The sequence below is a fragment of the Arachis ipaensis genome, chromosome B8, assembly GCF_059453495.1.
Source record: "Arachis ipaensis isolate K30076 ecotype BB chromosome B8, ASM5945349v1, whole genome shotgun sequence".
NCBI lineage: Eukaryota > Viridiplantae > Streptophyta > Magnoliopsida > Fabales > Fabaceae > Arachis > Arachis ipaensis.
Window position 1 is genome coordinate 95,444,214 of NC_142443.1, and position 21,196 is coordinate 95,465,409.

At 37.6% G+C, this 21,196-nt stretch overlaps 1 non-coding gene across 1 annotated transcript; it reads left to right on the plus strand.

Annotated features, from left to right (window-relative positions):
• Window positions 1-6,067: 6,067 nt before the first annotated feature.
• Window positions 6,068-6,175, plus strand: LOC148548900 (small nucleolar RNA R71). Its single transcript, XR_015898125.1, has one exon. It is a non-coding gene; the product is annotated as a small nucleolar RNA R71 (small nucleolar RNA).
• Window positions 6,176-21,196: the final 15,021 nt, after the last annotated feature.

A 21,196-nucleotide genomic window follows, 5' to 3' on the forward strand; every position in this document is an offset into this window, starting at 1 on the left:
TCAAACTGGAGCTTAAACGTGGAAATGGCTCCCTGGTGCCTTTCCCCTTTCTGGCGTTTAACCTCCAGTTTAAGGTTAAACTGGAGGTTAAACGTGGAACTGCCCTCCTTGGTGTCCTTCTCACTTCTGGCGTTTAACCTCCAGTTTAAGGTTAAACTGGAGGTTAAACTTCAATTCCAGCATTTCTTAGCCTTCCTGATTTTGGCGTTTAAGCTCCAGTTTAGGCTTAAACTGGAACTTAAACTCCACATGTGATATTCAAGCTTCCTTTATTGATTTTGTTGCTTCCTTGCTTAGCCTCTTCTTCCCTGAAATCATCCAAACAATTGCATCAAAGTCTTGCAAAATTTCATGAGAAATCTTCCATTCATAGCATTCAAGTAATATAACTAAAACTCATGGAATTTGCATTAAAATCATACTGTTTGGATGGTTCATTGCTTTGCTATTCATTTAACCATTCTTGGTTACTTTAAGCTCAAGAAAATGCATAAAACAACTAAAACTAACAGAAAAATGCTAGTGAAACTAGCCTAAGATGCCTTGGCATCAAGCTTCTTGATGGTTGGTGCACGAAATTGTGATCTCCAGGCTCGAACAAATCCTGGTAATGGCTCCAAAGCTTGGTGCTTTGATCTTAATTCATAATTGTCACAACTTCGATACAACTAACCAGCAAGTGCACTGGGTCGTCCAAGTAATACCTTACGTGAGTAAGGGTCGAATCCCACGGAGATTGTTGGTATGAAGCAAGCTATGGTCACCTTGTAAATCTCAGTCAGGCAGATATAAAGTGATAATGGTGTTTTCGAATATTATATAATAAGATAGGGATAGAGGTACTTATGTAAATCATTGGTAGGAATTTCAGATAAGCGAATGGAGATGCTTTTCGTTCCTCTGAACCTCTGCTTTCCTGCTATCTTCATCCAATCTGTCTTACTCCTTTCCATGGCTGGCTGTATGCAAGGGCATCACCGTTGTCAGTGGCTACATCCCCTCCTCTCAGTGAATAATATGCTCACGCACCCTGTCACGGCACGGCTATTCATCTGTCGGTTCTCGATCATGCTGGAATAGGATTCACCCTCCTTTTGCGTCTGTCACTAACGCCCAGCACTCGCGAGTTTGAAGCTCGTCACAGTCATTCAATCATTGAATCCTACTCAGAATACCACAGACAAGGTTTAGACCTTCCGGATTCTCTTGAATGCCGCCATCATTCTAGCTTACGCCACGAAGATTCCTGTTAGGAGATCTAAGAGATATTCATTCTAGCTTATTTCATGTAGAACGGAAGTGTTTGTCAGGCACGTGTTCATAGGGGAGATGGTGATGAGCATCACACATAATCATCACCTTCATCACGTTCTTGGGTGCGAATGGATATCTTAGAAGCGAAATAAGATGAATTGAATAGAAAACAGAAGTACTTTGCATTAATCTTTGAGGAACAGCAGAGCTCCACACCTTAATCTATGGAGAGTAGAAACTCTACCGTTGAAAATACATAAGTGAAGGTCCAGGCATGGCCGAGATGGCCAGCCCCCTAAACGAGATCAATAGTCTCCTAAGATGAACAATGGAATAAAACTAAGACCAAAGATTGTCAAAAAGACTAGTAAAGGGTCCTATTTATAATAAACTAGCTACTAGGGTTTACATGAGTAAGTAATTGATGCATAAATCCACTTTCTGGGCCCACTTGGTGTGTGTTTGGGCTGAGCCTGAGTGTTGCACGTGCAGAGGCCATTTGTGGAGTTGAACGCCAGTTTCTGTGCCAGTTTGGGCGTTCAACTCTGGTTTTGGATCCTTTTCTGGCGCTGGACGCCAGATTTGGGCAGAAGGCTGGCGTTGAACGCCAGTTTACGTCATCAATTCTTGGCCAAAGTATGGACTATTATATATTTCTGGAAAGCCCTGGATGTCTACTTTCCAACGCAATTGGAAGCACGCCATTTCGAGTTCTGTAGCTCTAGAAAATCCACTTTGAGTGCAGGGAGGTCAGAATCCAACAGCATCAGCAGTCCTTTTTCAACCTCTGAATCTGATTTTTGCTCAAGTCCCTCAATTTCAGCCAGAAAATACCTGAAATCACAGAAAAATACACAAACTCATAGTAAAGTCCAGAAATGTGAATTTAACACAAAATCTATTAAAAACATCCCTAAAAGTAACTAGATCCTACTAAAAACATACTAAAAACAATGTCAAAAAGCGTATAAATTATCCGCTCATCACAACACCAAACTTAAATTGTTGCTTGTCCCTAAGCAACTGAAAATCAAATAGGATAAAAAGAAGAAAATATACTATAAATTCCAAACTATTAATGAAACAGAGCTTCAATCATATGAGCGGGACTTATAGCTTTTTGCCTCTTGAATAGTTTTGGCATCTCACTTTATCCATTGAAGTTTAGAATGATTGGCATCTATAGGAACTTCAGATTCGAATAGTGTTATTGACTCTCCTAGTTTAGTATGATGATTCTTGAACACAGCTTCTTTATGAGTCTTGGCCGTGGCCCTAAGCACTTTGTTTTCCAGTATTACCACCGGATACATAAATGCCACAGACACATAATTGGGTGAACCCTTTCAGATTGTGACTCAGCTTTGCTAAAGTCCCCAATTAGAGGTGTCCAGGGTTCTAAAGCACACTCTTTTTTTTTGCTTTGGACCTTGACTTTAACCGCTCAGTCTCAAGTTTTCACTTGACAGCTACACGCCACAAGCACATGGTTAGGGACAGCTTGGTTTAGCCGCTTAGACCAGGATTTTATTCCTTTAGGCCCTCCTATCCACTGATGCTCAAAGCCTTGGGATCCTTTTTATTTCCCTTGCCTTTTGGTTTTAAGAGCTTTGGCTTTTTCTGCTTGCTTTTTCTTTTTCTTCTAAATTTTTTTTTCGCCTATTTTTTTTTTTCTGCAAGCTTTGTTCTTTGCTGCTTTTTCTTGCTTCAAGAATCATTTTTATGATTTTTCAGATTATCAAATAACATGTTTCCTAGTCATCATTCTTTCAAGAGCCAACATATTTAACATTCTTAAACAACAACTTCAAAAGACATATGCACTGTTCAAGCATACATTCAGAAAACAAGAAGCATTGTCACCACGTCAATATAATTAAGCTAAGTTCAAGGATAAATTCGAAACTCATGTACTTCTTGTTCTTTTGAATTAAAACATTGTTCATTTAAGAAAGGTGATGGATTCATAGGACATTTATAACTTTATGACATAGTTACTAACTACTAATGATCATGTAATGAAGACACAAACACAGATAAGCACATAACATAGAAAACGAAAAACAGAAGAAACAAGAACAAGGAATGAATCCACCTTAGTGATGGTGGCGTTTCCTTCTTGAGGAACCAATGATGTCCTTGAGCTCTTCTATGTCTCTTCCTTGTCTTTGTTGCTCCTCCTTCATTGCTTTTAGATCTTCTCTGATTTCATGAAGGATGAAGGAGTGCTCTTGATGTTCCACCCTTAGTTGCTTCCAATAATTGTGTGGAAGAAAATGTATCCCCTGAGGTATCTCAGGGATCTCTTGATTTGCAGTCAAATGTTCTACCACTGAGCTATAGACCCTTGATGGAAGCTTTTGTCCTCCCTTTCCTCTTTCTAGAGGTTTCTCTGGCCTTAGGTGCCATCAATGGTTATGGAAAAAACAAAAAAGCTATGCTTTTACCACACCAAACTTAGAATGTTGCTCGCCCTCGAGCAAAAGAAGAAAGAATAGAAGAAGAAGAGGATATGGAGGAGATGGATGGCTGTGTGTATTCGGCCATATGGGTGGGATTGGGTGGGAAAGAGATGTTGAATTTTTGAAGGTAAGTGGGTGTATGGGTGTGAGTGGTAAATGGAAGACAGAAGGGATGAGTGTTTATTGGGAATAGAGGATGATTGAGAAGAGAGAAGAGAGTCAGTGAAGGTAGGTGGGGATCCTGTGGGGTCCACAGATCTTGGGGTGTCAAGGCATTTACATCCCTGCACCAATTTAGGCATGCAAAATGCCCTTGCACACAACTCTAGGCGTTCAGCGCCAGGTTGGTGCCCATTTTGGGCGTTCAACGCCCATTTGCTGCCATTTCTGGCGTTGAACGCCAGAACCATGCTTGTTCTGGGCGTTTAGCGCCAGGATGCTCCCATTCTGGGCGTTCAGCGCCAGAACTATGCTCTGTTCTGGTGTTTGAACGCCAGACAGATGCTCCTCCAGGGTGTGATTTTTCTTTTGCTGTTTTTGATTCTGTTTTTGATTTTTTTGTTTATTTTGTGACTCCACATGATCATGAACCTAAGAAAACATGAAAAACAATAAAAATAAGAATTAGATAAACATTGGGTTGCCTCCCAACAAGCGCTTCTTTAATGTCAATAGCTTGACAGTGGGCTCTCATGGAGCCTCACAGATGTGCAGAGCTTTGTTGAGACTCTCCAACACCAAACTTAGAGTTTGGATATGGGAGTTCAACACCAAACTTAGAGTTTGGTTGTGGGGGCTCTGGTTGACTCTGCTTTGAGAGAAGCTTTTCAAGCTTCCTCTCCATGGTTGCAGAGGGAGATCCTTGAGTTTTGAATACAAGGGAGTTCTCATTCCATTGAAGGACTATTTCACCTCTGTCAACATCAATCACAGCTCTTGCTGTGGCCAGGAAAGGTCTTCCTAGGATGATGGATTCATCCTCTTCCTTTCCAGTATCCAGGACTATGAAATCAGCAGGGATGTAAAGGCCTTCAACCTTTACTAACACGTCCTCTACTTGTCCATAAGCCTGTTTTCTTGAGCTGTCTGCCATCTCTAATGAGATTTTAGCAGCTTGCACCCCATAGATTCCCAGTTTCTCTATTACAGAGAGGGGCATGAGGTTTATTCCTGAACCAAGGTCACACAGAGCCTTAAAGATCATGGTGCCTATGGTACAGGGTATTATGAACTTTCCAGGATCCTGTCTCTTCTGAGGCAATGTCAGTTGATCCAGATCACTTAGTTCATTGATGAACAAAGGAGGTTCAACTTCCCAAGCATCAATGCCAAATAATTTGGCATTCAGCTTCATGATTGCACCAAGAAACTTGGCAGTTTGCTCTTCAGTAACATCCTCATTCTCTTCAGAAGAGGAATACTCATCAGAGCTCATGAAGGGCATAAGGAGGTTCAATGGAATCTCTATGGTCTCTAGATGAGTCTCAGATTCCTTTGGTTCCTCAGAGGGAAGCTCCTTATTGATCACTGGACGTCCCAGGAGGTCTTCATCCTTGGGATTCACGTCCTCTCCTTCCCTTACAGGTTCGGCCATGGCACTTATGTCAATGGCCTTGCACTCTCCTTTTGGGTTCTCTTCTGTATTGCTTGGGAGAGTACTAGGAGGGAATTCAGTGATCCTTTTACTCAGCTGGCCCACTTGTGCTTCCAAATTTCTAATGGAAGACCTTGTTTCATTCATGAAACTTACAGTGGCCTTAGATAGATCAGAGACTAGATTTGCTAAATTAGAAGCATTTTGTTCAGAGTTCTCTGTCTGTTGCTGAGTTGATGATGGAAAAGGTTTGCTATTGCTAAACCTGTTTCTTCCACCATTATTAAAGCCTTGTTGGGGCTTTTGATCCTTCCATGAGAAATTTGGATGATTTCTCCATGTTGAGTTATAGGTGTTTCCATAAGGTTCACCTAAGTAATTTACCTCTGCTATTGCAGGGTTCTCAGGATCATAAGCTTCTTCTTCAGAAGATGCCTCTTGAGTACTGTTAGATGCAGCTTGCATTCCATGCAGACTCTGAGAAATCATTGACTTGCTGAGTCAATATTTTATTCTGAGCCAATATGGCATTCAGAGTATCAACCTCAAGAATTCCCTTCTTTATAGGCGTCCCATTACTCACAGGATTCCTTTCAGAAGTGTACATGAATTGGTTATTAGCAACCATGTCAATGAGTTCTTGAGCTTCTGCAGGCGTTTTCTTTAGGTGAATGGATCTACCTGCAGAAGTGTCCAGTGACATCTTTGATAGCTCAGATAAACCATCAAAGAATATATCCAGGATGGTCCATTCTGAAAGCATGTCAGAAAGACACTTTTTGGTCAACTATTTGTATCTTTCCCAAGCTTCATAGAGGGATTCACCTTCTTTCTGTCTGAAGGTTTGAACATCAGCTCTAAGCTTGCTCAGCTTTTGAGGAGGAAAGTACTTGGCTAAGAAGGCCGTGACCAGCTTATCCCAAGAGTTCAGGCTGTCTTTGGGTTGGGAATCCAACCATAATCTAGCTCTGTCTCTTATAGCAAAAGGGAAAAGCATGAGCCTGTAGACTTCAGGATCTACTCCATTAGTCTTAACAGTATCACATATCTGCAAGAATTCAGTTAAGAACTGAAAAGGATCTTCAGATGGAAGTCCATGAAACTTGCAGTTCTGCTGCATCAGAGAAACTAATTGAGGTTTCAGCTCAAAGTTGTTTGCTCCAATGGCAGGAATGGAGATGCTTCTTCCATGTAAATTGGAATTAGGTGCAGTAAAGTCACCAAGCATCTTCCTTACATTATCATTATTTTCGGCTGCCATCTCCTCTGCCTGTTCGAAAATTTCTGAAAGGTTATCTCTGGATTGTTGTATTTTAGCTTCTCTTAATTTTCTCTTCAGAGTCCTTTCAGGTTCTGGATCTGCTTCCACAAGAATGTTCTTATCCTTGCTCCTGCTCATATGACAAAGAAGAAGGCACAGAAAAATAATAATAATAATGGAGATCCTTTATACCACAGTATAGGGATTCCTGCGTGAGTGGAAGAAGAGGGGGAGACAAAGAATGTAATATAATGGAAGAAACACAACTGTGAGGATGGAAGAGAGGTGAGATGAGATGTTAGGATATGAATGAATAAATAGAATGAGATGGGGGAGGGATAATTTTCGAAAATTATTTTGAAAAAGAGTTAGTGATTTTTGAAAAATGGTTTTTGAAAAATGTGTTAGTAATTTTCGAAAATTAAGATTTAAAAATTAAAATAATTAATAAATTAAAAAGAAATTTTGAAAAAGAGGGGAGATATTTTCGAAAAATGAGAGAGAGAGAGTTAGTTAGGTGGTTTTGAAAAAGATAAGAAACAAACAAAAAGTTAGTTAGTTAGTTGAAACAAATTTTTAAGAAGATAGGAAGTTAGGAAGTTAGAAAAGATATTTTGAAAAGATATTTTTGAAAAAGATAAGATGAGAAGATATTTTGAAAAGATATGATAGAAATTAGTTTTTGAAAAAGATTTGATTTTTTAAAATTTCAATTAATGACTTGGTTCATAAGAAATCACAAGATATGATTCTAGAACTTAAAGTTTGCATATTTCTTAACAAGCAAGTAACAAACTTCAAATTTTTGAATCAAAACATTAATTGTTTATGTTATTTTCGAAAATTTAATACAAAAATAAGAAAAAGATTTTTGGAAAATATTTTTGGAATTTTCGAAAATAACTAAGAATTTTGAAAAAGATTTGATTTTTGAAAAAGATTTTGAAAAAGATAAGATTTTCAAATTGAAGATTTGATTTGACTCATGAGAAACAATTTGATTTTAAAAATTTTTGAAAAAGTCAATCCAAATTTTCAAATTTGATGAGAGAAAAAGGGAAAGATATTTTTTTGATTTTTGAAATTTTTATGATGCAAGAGAAAAACACTAAAAAGATGCAATGCATGAAATTTTTAGATCAAAACATGTGATGCATGCAAGAATGCTTATGAATGTCAAGATGAACACCAAGAACACTTTGAATGTCATGATGAACATCAAGAACATATTTTTGAAAAATTTTTAATGCAAAGAAAACATGCAAGACACCAAACTTAGAATTCTTTAATGCTTAGACACTAAGAATTTGAGAATGCATATGATAAACATGAAAAGACACAAAACAAAAAATCATCAAGATCAAACAAGAAGACTTACCAAGAACAACTTGAAGATCATGAAGAACACTATGAATGCATGATATTTTCGAAAAATGCTAGATGCATATGCAAGTGACACCAAACTTATGATATGACTCAAGACTCAAACAAGAAACAGAAAAATATTTTTGATTTTTATGATTTTCTAATTTTTTTGGATTTTTTTCGAAAATTATATGAAAAAGAAAAAATCAGGATTCCAAAATTTTTAATATGAATTCCAGGAATCTTGCCATATTAGTCTAAAGCTTCAGTCCAGGAATTAGACATGGCTCACTAGCCAGCCAAGCTTTTAAAGAAAGCTCCAGTCCAAAACACTAGACATGGCCAATGGCCAGCCAAGCTTTAGCAGGTGATCATGGATCAGCAGCAGGTGGATGAGCAACAACTAAATTGCTCTTGATAACAAATTGCAAGCCTCAGTCCAAATGAATTTAGACATGGCTTTACAGCCAGCCAGGCTTCAACATGCTTCATGAAACACTAGAATTCATTCTTAAAAATTTTGAATAAAATTTTTTTTTTTTTGAAAACATTTTTAAATTTTTCGAAAACAGATGAGAGATTTTTGAAATTATTTTTGAAAAAGAAAAGAAAACAAAAAAGAAAATTACCTAATCTGAGCAACAAGATGAGCCGTCAGTTGTCCAAACTCGAACAATCCCCGGCAACGGCGCCAAAAACTTGGTGCTGTTGCCGGATCAAAAGGGAATCTGGCACTGATGTTACCGGACCAAAAGCTTGCCGAAAACTCAAACAATCCCCGGCAACGGCGCCAAAAACTTGGTGCACGAAATTGTGATCTCCAGGCTCGAACAAATCCTGGTAATGGCTCCAAAGCTTGGTGCTTTGATCTTAATTCATAATTGTCACAACTTCGATACAACTAACCAGCAAGTGCACTGGGTCGTCCAAGTAATACCTTACGTGAGTAAGGGTTGAATCCCACGGAGATTGTTGGTATGAAGCAAGCTATGGTCACCTTGTAAATCTCAGTCAGGCAGATATAAAGTGATAACGGTGTTTTCGAATATTATATAATAAGATAGGGATAGAGGTACTTATGTAAATCATTGGTAGGAATTTCAGATAAGCGAATGGAGATGCTTTTCGTTCCTCTGAACCTCTGCTTTCCTGCTATCTTCATCCAATCTGTCTTACTCCTTTCCATGGCTGGCTGTATGCAAGGGCATCACCGTTGTCAGTGGCTACATCCCCTCCTCTCAGTGAATAATATGCTCACGCACCCTGTCACGGCACGGCTATTCATCTGTCGGTTCTCGATCATGCTGGAATAGGATTCACCCTCCTTTTGCGTCTGTCACTAACGCCCAGCACTCGCGAGTTTGAAGCTCGTCACAGTCATTCAATCATTGAATCCTACTCAGAATACCACATACAAGGTTTAGACCTTCCGGATTCTCTTGAATGCCGCCATCATTCTAGCTTACACCACGAAGATTCCTGTTAGGAGATCTAAGAGATATTCATTCTAGCTTATTTCATGTAGAACGGAAGTGTTTGTCAGGCACGTGTTCATAGGGGAGATGGTGATGAGCGTCACACATAATCATCACCTTCATCACGTTCTTGGGTGCGAATGGATATCTTAGAAGCGAAATAAGATGAATTGAATAGAAAACAGAAGTACTTTGCATTAATCTTTGAGGAACAGCAGAGCTCCACACCTTAATCTATGGAGTGTAGAAACTCTACCGTTGAAAATACATAAGTGAAGGTCCAGGCATGGCCGAGATGGCCAGCCCCCTAAACGAGATCAATAGTCTCCTAAGATGAACAATGGAATAAAACTGAGACCAAAGATTGTCAAAAAGACTAGTAAAGGGTCCTATTTATAATAAACTAGCTACTAGGGTTTACATGAGTAAGTAATTGATGCATAAATCCACTTTCTGGGCCCACTTGGTGTGTGTTTGGGCTGAGCCTAAGTGTTGCACGTGCAGAGGCCATTTGTGGAGTTGAACGCCAGTTTCTGTGCCAGTTTGGGCGTTCAACTCTGGTTTTGGATCCTTTTCTGGCACTGGACGCCAGATTTGGGCAGAAGGCTGGCGTTGAACGCCAGTTTACGTCGTCAATTCTTGGCCAAAGTATGGACTATTATATATTTCTGGAAAGCCCTGGATGTCTACTTTCCAACGCAATTGGAAGCGCGCCATTTCGAGTTCTGTAGCTCCAGAAAATCCACTTTGAGTACAGGGAGGTCAGAATCCAACAGCATCAACAGTCCTTTTTCAACCTCTGAATCTGATTTTTGCTCAAGTCCCTCAATTTCAGCCAGAAAATACCTGAAATCACAGAAAAACACACAAACTCATAGTAAAGTCCAGAAATGTGAATTTAACACAAAATCTATTAAAAACATCCCTAAAAGTAACTAGATCCTACTAAAAACATACTAAAAACAATGTCAAAAAGCGTATAAATTATCCGCTCATCAATGGTATATCAGAGGTGTTCCCTTTAGTGATCTTCCAGAGAAATTCGGACATTCTGAAAAGATCTCGTGTACTCGAAAAACGGGGTTGTTACATTCTACCCTCCTAAAAGAAAATTTTGCCCTCAAAATTTCAGCAACGTGCAGAATCCATCTTCAGGTAGTCTATTTCCTTCAAACCATCCTGACAAAGAGATCGATCCGTTCCTTATGGCACCCAAATCTCACATAGTCATAGCCATGGAGATCATAACTGTTATGAAGATAGATGTGGCTCATGTCGATTTGTTGTTCGGAGCTCGATTAAACCATGGCTATTCACAGTCATTCAGGTCCTATCCGTGCCAAACAATCAACATTAAGGTGATCAATCTTAATATCTCAAGCTAGGCACGAACATTCCCAAAATGAGTGCTCATAGACATTCATGCCAAATGTATCTTAAGGATACCCTAACGGCATGAGAAACACAAGCAGAGTATGCAATGAAGCATAGTCAGTCCACTCCCCAGGCTCTACTGGGAATGAACTGCTCTGATACCAAATTATAAAGACCCAATTTTCAGTACGCCTAGGACATACCGGAAACTGAGTGCTACCAATTTATCATCCTAACTATTATCTATTATTTATTATATAAGCCTGATTCGTTGTTAAAAGCATAGTTAGTTTGAGAGGTACTTTTTTTTTTGAAAACGTTTGGAATAACAAACAAAATTATTTATAATCAATACACAAATAATAACAGATAAAACAGTTATAAACAACCACACATAAATACATCACAAGTAGTTGACAACATCCGGTGATTCAGTCTTTATTAGAGTATAGACTGTTAGTTAGAACACCCCTAGATATAGCTAGATAATAACTATATACATATATATACATACAACATCCCAGGCCCTGACCTATTCAAAAAGTCCCTAAGCTGGCACCCAGGCTAACCTAGACTACATACTCACCTAGTCCCTCTAAACTACTAAAGCGAGGGAAAGTACGTTGTAAGTCTTCAAAACTCAAGTCAGGTGGAACATCATCAAAAGGTAGAACATCATTTGTTACTCATATGCACGACCAGATATTGCCATATGACGTCTCTCTGGTACCTCATCAAGTAGCCACACAACAGGAGTCTCGTACACAGGATTTAGGTTAAAGTTCACGTACAAACGGGGTGCAGACATTGGATGGTCTCACAGTATATACATATAAACAGAAAACAAGATTCACCCTAGAGTCAGATGACTACCGAGAGCGAAATCCTTTTTGCGAACGGTCGTCAGTGAACTACGGAAGTGTACTCATGCTTCCATGTGAAGGGGAAAGGGAGAGAGAAGGGGTAAGAACTGGGGAGTTCTTAGTAGGGTCGGGGTTATTTTTATGTTCATTAATTATATGTTGTTTTGCAAATGAATAGCAAAACACAGAAAGCAGTAAATAGAAGATGAAGATAAATAGAAGAAATAGAGAAAATAGAAAATAGAACACAAACAGAAGAATACAAAAAAATACAACACAGACACAAAGAATAGAATACAAAAAAGGAAAGCATACATTCATACCATAATCATAACAGAGAAAATACACAACCAAGTATGATGCATGTCTATCCTATGTAGGCCATGAGCTCACGTGTCGGTTTACACCCTGCAGCCCGACATTACCTAAGAACAAGTCCTAGATATTGTTTCCCTTTGTGTCCTTAGTGCATACATGTCGGTGGTAAGAATACCACTCCTTCGTGACTACCGGCAGTCGGCACAAAGCTCGACCCCATAATATACGCACAAGGGGAAATAGTGATCCTCAGTTCGTGGGCGTCCCCGAGATCAACACACAAACAAAACAAATATCCTCAGTTCGTGGGTTTCCTCGAGATCAACATACAACAAAACAGAGATTTTCAGTTCGTGGGTTTTCCTGAGATCAATACACAACAACACAGAGATCATAAGTTTGTGGGTTTCCCCGAGATCAATACACAAAACTGTGATCCTCAGTTCGTGGGTTATTCCCGTAATCAATGATTATCAATTCGTGGGTTTTCCCACATTTAAAACAAATAACAATTTATAGGTTCCCCGAGATCAATGATCATTCAGTTCGTGGGTACTTCCCGAATTTAACCAATTATCAATCTGTGGGTTTTACTACTCTTCCCTCTTTGTCTCTTTACACTGCTCTGATTACTCTTTTCTCTTTGTCTATTCACTCTGCTCTGATTACTCTTTTCTATTAGTCTCTTTATTACTCTTTTTCTCTTTACTTTACTCTGCTTACTCAATTATCTGTATTTCTTTACTCTGCTCTTATTTCTCTGCTCAACGTATGTATTTAAAGCTTTTGTAAATTTTAGTATGAATAGTTAGCCTGTCCCAAGTATAGGTTCATTAAGTCTATACTGAAACAGTTTAACTTTTCATATAATACCTGACCCTAGGCGCAACTCAAGAACTAACTATGTTGCCCTAGTTCGTTCACTAATCTCTGTTTGTTTTCATCCCTTCTTTAACTTTTTATCTTTCCTTTATCTTTGCCTCACTAATATGTTATTACCACTCCCTAAGTGTTTTATGAAGGTAATTCTGACATTCTGCGCTTAAAGTTGTCTTTCTAAAGCTTTTACAGAAAACTGCCTTTTCCGCATTATTTTATTATTAAATTTTTGAAAATTAACTTTACTTTAACCTTTAACCTTTAAAATTCACTTTTTACCACCCGTAACTTTTAATATTTCTAATTTAACCATCCTAACTTTCAAAAAATTACCAAATAACCCCTCAAACACCAAAATAATTACAACCTTGCCCTTTTTAAGATCTAAAAGGTGTTCTTCAATGTTCTTTATCACACTCAAAGTGTTCTTCGTGTTCTTCATAAATTCTTCAGATTCTTTCTCTGTTTTAAGTTTTTCAATCTTTTCAGCAACCGATTTTTACCATAATTCATAATAAATTCACAGCCACTAAAACCCCATCTTTTTTGCTTGATTTCAACATAAATTGAACCCAAATTTAAGGGTTAGGATTTCGTTTTCCAGCAGCCATAAGAGCACAAGTTCATAGCTTGAATTTCATCAAATTTCATCAAATTTTCACCAAAATTTCAACAAGAATTACTGATATAAACAATCAATTTCAAGCACAGCCAAACCATATCATAATCACACAACTCAAACACAATCAATCAAGAATAAATTCGTCAATTTCTACCTAGTTTTGCTGCTCCTAATTCGGTTATGTCCTTAGGTGGTCCTTAAGCACTTTTTCCTCCTAAATCACATTAAGAACAACTTTAAATCCAAAAACCCTCAACTGACCAAATCTCACTCAGCACATTAGGAAGGGATTTCCAACCTTAGAGTTGCTGGAAATTAACGTTTCTTGGCCCTCAAGTCGAGTTAAGCATGATTCCTAAGGAAGAACATCAAGAAAACACATGTTTAAGCATGTTTCCTTGAAAACCGAAATGAAGATGGAAGGAGACAGCCATCTCACCTTATTTTCAGACTTGATATATTATATGATTATGTAGAGGAAGAAGAGAGGATCATTTTGGTGAAATCAAAGTCTTGATTTTAGTTTTAGTTCAGAAGAAATCAAGCTTTGAAGATTTGGAACTAAGAACTTTTCTCTCCTTTTTCTCTTGATGATTTTCGGCCACAATGAGCAAATAAGACAGCCTTGGGGGTCTTGGGGGTATAGGGTGAGTTGTGATTGGTTGGCTTGGACGTGGATTAAAATAATATTAAAATATCTCAGGTGTATAACTACTAAAACTGTATGTATCGGAACACTTGTAAAAACATCTCTAAAAATTCTTTTCTGAGCTACTATCATAAATGACACTAGTAACATATTTAATATGATAATAGAACATGTATGATGAGGAATTAGCATTGCTAAAGTCATCAAATATTTCTGGTGCTAAGCTGCACCAGTAAACTGTGAACCCAGTTAAACCGATTTCCTGTTTTTATCTAAAACTGACCAGGTAACTTTATAATATCATTCAACCATCTTCTAACACTAATATAATGATAATATTATACTATTATCTCTCTTCTCTCATAAATCGAGTCCGGTTCATCAAACTGAGACTATTTACAAAAACTAGAATCAAAACTCCTAACTGATACGGTTCAAAAACTAGGTTCTTCGTGATTCGTTATCGAGCTTGCCCCAAAAGAGGTTCTAGCTTAAGGATGACACAATGACAATGAGGATTTAGATGTTTGATGGTATATCAGAGGTGTTCCCTTTAGTAATCTTCCGGAGAAATCCGTACCTTCTGAAAAGATCTCTTGTACTCGAAAAATGGGGTTGTTACATTTTACCCTCCTAAAAGAAAATTTTGCCCTCAAAATTTCAGCAACGTGCAGAATCCATCTTCAAGCAGTCTATTTCCTTCAAACCATCCTGACAAAGAGATCGGTCCGTTCCTTACGGCACCCAAATCTCACATAGTCATAGCCGTGGAGATCATAACAGCTATGAAGATAGATGTGGCTCACGTCGATTTATCGTTCGGAGCTCGATTAAGCCATGTCTATTCACAGTCATTTAGGTCCTATCTGCACCAAACAATCAACATTAAGGTGATCAGTCTTAATATCTCAAGCTAGGCACGAACATTCCCAAAATGAGTGGTCATAGACATTCATGCCAAATGTATCTTAAAGATACCCTAACGGCATGAGACACACAAGCAGAGTATGCAATGAAGCATAGTCAGTGCACTCCCCAGGCTCTACTGGGAATGAACTGCTCTGATACCAAATTGTAACAACCCAATTTTCAGTACGCCTAGGACATACCGGAAACTAAGTGCTACCAATTTGTCATCCTAATTATTATCTATTATTTATTATATGAGCCTGATTCATTGTTAAAAGCATAGTTAGTTTGCGAGGTACTTTTTTTTTAAAACGTTTGGAATAACAAATAGAATTATTTATAATCAACTCACAAATAATAACAGATAAAACAGTTATAAACAACCACACATAAATACATCACAAGTAGTTGACAAGATCTGGTGATTCGGTCTTTATTAGAGTATAGATTGTTAGTTAGAACACCCCTAGATATAGCTAGATAATAACTATATACATATATATACATACAACATCCCAGGCCTTGACCTGTTCAAGAAGTCCCTAAGCTGGCACCCAGGCTAACCTAGACTATATACTCACCTAGTCCCTCTAAACTACTAAACCGACGGAAAGTACGTTCTAAGTCTTCAAAACTCAAGTCAGGTGGAACATCAGCAAAAGGTAGAACATCATTTGTTTCTCCTCTACACGACCAGACATTGCCATATGACGTCTCTCTGGTACCTCATCAAGTAGCCACACAATAGGAGTCTCGTACACAGGATTTAGGTTAAAGTTCACGTACAAACGGGGTGCAGACATTGGTTGGTCTCACAGTATATACATATAAATAGAAAATGAGATTCACCCTAGACTCAGATGACTACCTAGAGCGGAATCCTTTTTGCGAACGGTCGTCAGCGAACTACGGAAGTGTACTCATGATTCCATCTGAAGGGGGAAGGGAGAGAGAAGGGGTAAGAACTTGGAAGTTCTTAGTAGGGTCGGGGTTATTAGTTAAGTTCATTAATTATATGTTGTTTTGCAAACGAATAGCAAAACACAGAAAGTAGTAAATAGAAGATGAAGATAAATAGAAGAAATAGAGAAAATAGAAAACAGAACACAAACAGAAGAATACAAGAAAATACAACACAGACACAGAGAATAGAATACAAAAAAGGAAAGCATACATTCATACCACAATCATAACAGAGAAAATACACAACCAAGTATGATGCATGTCTGTTCCTATGTAGGCCATGAGCTCATGTGTCGGTTTACACCTTGCAGCCCGACATTACCTAAGAACAAGTCCCAGATATTGTTTCCCTTTGTGTCCTTAGTGCATACATGTCGGTGGTAAGAATACCACTCCTTCGTGACTACCGGCAGTCGGCACAAAGCTCGACCCCATAATATACGCACAAGGGGAAACAGTGATCCTCAGTTCGTGGGCGTCCCCGAGATCAACACACAAACGAAACAAATATCCTCAGTTCGTGGGTTTCCTCGAGATCAACATACAACAAAACAGAGATTCTCAGTTCGTGGGTTTCCCCGAGATCAATACACAACAACACAGAGATCATAAGTTTGTGGGTTTCCCCGAGATCAATACACAAAACTGTGATCCTCAGTTCGTGGGTTATTCCCGTAATCAATGATTATCAATTCATGGGTTTTCCCACATTTAAAACAAATAACAATTTATAGGTTCCCCGAGATCAATGATCATTCAGTTCGTGGATACTTCCCGAATTTAACCAATTATCAATCTGTGGGTTTTACTACTCTTCCCTCTTTGTCTCTTTACACTGCTCTAATTACTCTTTTCTCTTTGTCTCTTCACTCTGCTCTGATTACTCTTTTCTATTAGTCTCTTTATTACTCTTTTTCTCTTTACTTTACTCTGCTTACTCTATTCTCTGTATTTCTTTACTCTGCTCTTATTTCTCTGCTCAACGTATGTATTTAAAGCTTTTGTAAATTTTAGTATGAATAGTTAGCCTGTTCCAAGTATAGGTTCATTAAGTCTATACTGAAACAGTTTAACTTTTCATATAATACCTGACCCTAGGCGCAACTCAAGAACTAACTATGTTGCCCTAGTTCGTTCACTAATCTCTGTTTGTTTTCTGTCATTAAAACTTTACAGACTTTTTCTCTAATTTTCATCTCTTCTTTAACTTTTTATCTTTCCTTTATCTTTGCCTCACTAATATGTTATTACCACTCCCTAAGTGTTTTATGAAGGTAATTATGACATTCTACGCTTAAAGTTGTCTTTCTAAAGCTTTTACAGAAAACTGCCTTTTCTGCATTATTTTATTATTTTTATTAAAATATTATTTTTAATTAAATATTATTATCTAAAATTTATTATTATTTATTATTTTATTATTAAATTTTCTAAAATTAACTTTACTTTAACCTTTAACCTTTAAAATTCACTTTTTACCACCCGTAACTTTTAATATTTCTACTTTAACCATCCTAACTTTGAGAAATTACCAAATAACCCCTCAAACACCAAAATAATTACAAACTTGCCCTTTTTAATATCTAAAAGGTGTTCTTCAATGTTCTTCATCAGACTCAAATTGTTCTTCGTGTTCTTTATAAATTCTTCAGATTCTTTCTCTGTTTTAACCCGTTTTTAAATCTTTTCAGCAACTGATTTTTACCATAATTCATAATAAATTAGCAGCCACTAAAACCCCATCTTTTCTGCTTGATTTCAACACAAATTGAATCCCAATTTAAGGGTTAGGGTTTTGTTTTCCAGCAGCCACAAGAACACAAGTTCATAGCCTAAATTTTATTAAATTTCATCAAATTTTCACCAAAATTTCAACAAGAATTACTCATATAAACAATCAATTTCAAGCACAGCCAAACCATATCATAATCACACAACTCAAACAGAATCAATCAAGATTAAATTCGTCAATCCCTACCTGGTTTTGCTGCTCCTAATTCGGTTATGTCCTTAGGTGGTCCTTAAGCACTTTTTCCTCCTAAATCACATCAAGAACAACTTTAAATCCAAAAACCTTCAACTGACCAAATCTCACTCAGCATGTTAGGAAGGGATTTCCCATCTTAGAGTTGCTGGAAATTAACGTTTCTTGGCCCTCAAGTCAAGTTAAGCATGATTCCTAAGGAAGAACATCAAGAAAACACATGTTTAAGCATGTTTCCTTGAAAACCGAATTGAAGAGGGAGGGAGACAGCCATCTCACCTTATTTTTAGCCTTGATATGTTACATGGTTATGTAGAGGAAGAAGAGAGGATCATTTTGGTGAAATCAGAGTTTTGATTTTAGTTTTAGTTCAGAAGAAATCAAGCTTTGAAGATTTGGAACTAAGAACTTTTCTCTCCTTTTTCTCTTGATGATTTTCGGCCACAATGAGCAAATGAGACAGCCTTGGGGGTCTTGGGGGTATAGGTTGATTGTGATTGGTTGGCTTGGAGGTGGATTAAAATAATATTAAAATATCTCAGGTGTATAACTACTAAAACTAGATGTATCGGAACACTTGTAAAAATATCTCTAAAAATTCTTTTTTGAGCTACTAGCATAAATGACACTAGTAACATATTTAATATGATAATAAAACATGTATGATGAGGCATTAGCATTGCTAAAGTCATCAAAGATTGCTGGTGCTAAGCTGCAACAGAAACTGTGAACCCGGTTAAACTGATTTCCTATTTTTATCTAAAACTGATCAGGTAACTTTATAATATCATTCAACCATCTTCTAATACTAATATAATGATAATGTTATACTATTATCTCTCTTCTCTCATAAATCGAGTCCGGTTCATCAAACTGAGACTATTTACGAAAACTAGAATCAAAACTCCTAACCGATACGGTTCAAAAACTAGGTTCTTCGTGATTCGTTATCGAGCTTGCCCCAAAAGAGGTTCTAGCTTAAGGGTGAGACAATGACAATGAGGATTGAGATGCTTGATGGTATATCAGAGGTGTTCCCTTTAGTGATCTTCTGGAGAAATCCGTACCTTCTGAAAAGATCTCGTGTACTCGAAAAACGGGGTTGTTACACCAAATGTACCATAAGATAATAATTCCAAGATGATAGGTCTATATTCTAATATAATAGTAAAATGTGCTATTTATACTAAACTAGTTACTAAGGATTACAGAAAATAAGTAACTAAATACAGATAGTGCTGAAATCCACTTCCGGGGCCGACTTGGTGTGTGCTTGGGCTGAGCATTGAGCTGACACGTGCATAGGCCTTTTCTAGAGTTAAATGCCAGCTTGGATTCCAGTTTGGGTGTTTAACTCCAGTTCTGGTGCAAGTTCTGGCGTTTTACGCCAGAAAAGAGTCTCTGACTGGCGTTTAGACGCCAGTTTGGGCCATCAAATCCCGGGCAAAGTATGGACTATTATACATTGCTGGAAAGACCAAGATGTCTACTTTCCAACACAATAGAGGGCGCGCCAATTGGGCTTCTGTAGCTCTAGAAAATCCACTTCGAGTTTAGGAGGGTCAGAATCCAGCAGCATCTGCAGTCCTTTCTCAGCCTCTGAATCAGATTTTTGCTCAGGTCCTTCAATTTCAGCCAGAAAATACCTGAAATTACAGAAAAACACACAAACTCATAGTAAAGTCCAGAGATGTGATTTTTTCATAAAAACTAATAAAAATATAATAAAAAGTAACTAAAACATACTAAAAACTACCTAAAAACAATGCCAAAAAACGTATAAATTATCCGTTCATCATAACACCAAACTTAAATTATTGCTTGTCCCCAAGAAACTAAAAACAAAATAGGATAAAAAGAAGAGAGAATACAATAAATTTCAAAATATCAATGAAGCTTAGTTCCAATTAGATGAGCGAAACTAGTAGCTTTTTGCCTCTGAACAGTTTTGGCATCTCACTTTATCCTTTGAAGTTCAGAATGATTGGCATCCATAGGAACTCAGAATTCAGAAAGTGTTATTAATTATCCTATTTTAGTATGTTGATTCTTGAACACAGCTACTTTATGAGTCTTGGCCGTGACCCTAAGCATTTTGTTTTCCAGTATTACCACCAGATACATAAATGCCACGGACACATAACTGGATGAACCTTTTCAGATTGTGACTCAGCTTTGCTAGAGTCCCAGTTAGAGGTGCCCAGAGTTCTTAAGCACACTCTTTTTGCTTTGGATCACGACTTTAACCACTCAGTCTCAAGCTTTTCACTTGGACCTTCATGACACAAGCACATGGTTAGGGACAGCTTGATTTAGCCGCTTAGGCCAGGATTTTATTCGTTTGGGCCCTCCTATCCATTAATGCTCAAAGCCTTGATCCTTTTACCCTTGCCTTTTAGTTTAAAAGTTTATTGGCTTTTTCTGCTTGCTTTTTCTTTTTCTTTCTTTTTTTTCTTTATTTTTTGCAAAATTTTTTTTATTCGCAGGCTTTGTGTTTTTCACTGCTTTTTCTTGCTTCAAGAATCAATTTTATGATTTTTCAGAGTATCAATAACATTTTTCTTTTTTCATTATTCTTTCAAGAGCCAACAATTTTAACAATCATAAACTTCACTATCAAAAATATGCACTGTTCAAGCCTTTATTCAGAAAACAAAAAGTATTGCCACCACATCAAAATAATTAAACTATTTTCAAGATAGAATTCGAAATTCATGTACTTCTTTTTCTTTTTCAGAAAATATTTTTCATTTAAGAAAGGTGAAAGATTCATGCAACATTCATAGCTTTAAGACATAGACACTAAACACTAATGATCATGTAATGAAGACACAAGGAGATTAAAGAACGGGTACACCTTAGTGAGAGCGGCTAGTTCTTCCTCTTGAAGATCCTATGGAGTGCTTGAGCTCCTCAATATCTCTTCCTTGCCTTTGTTGCTCATCTCCCATGGCTCTTTGGTCCTCTCTGATTTCATGGAGGATAATAGAGTGCTCTTGTTGAGGTCAATGAATGGGCTCTCTTGTTTGCTCCATCCTCTTTCTAGTGATGGGCTTTTGAGATTACTTTCTCCATCTCCCATGACTCGGAGTTGGAAGCAACTGCCTTCCCTTTCCTCTTCCTAGAGGTTTCTCCGGCCTTAGGTGCCATTAATGGTTATGGAAAAAGAAAAAGCAGAGCTTTTTCCATACCAAACATAAAAGGTTTGCTCGTCCTCGAGCAAA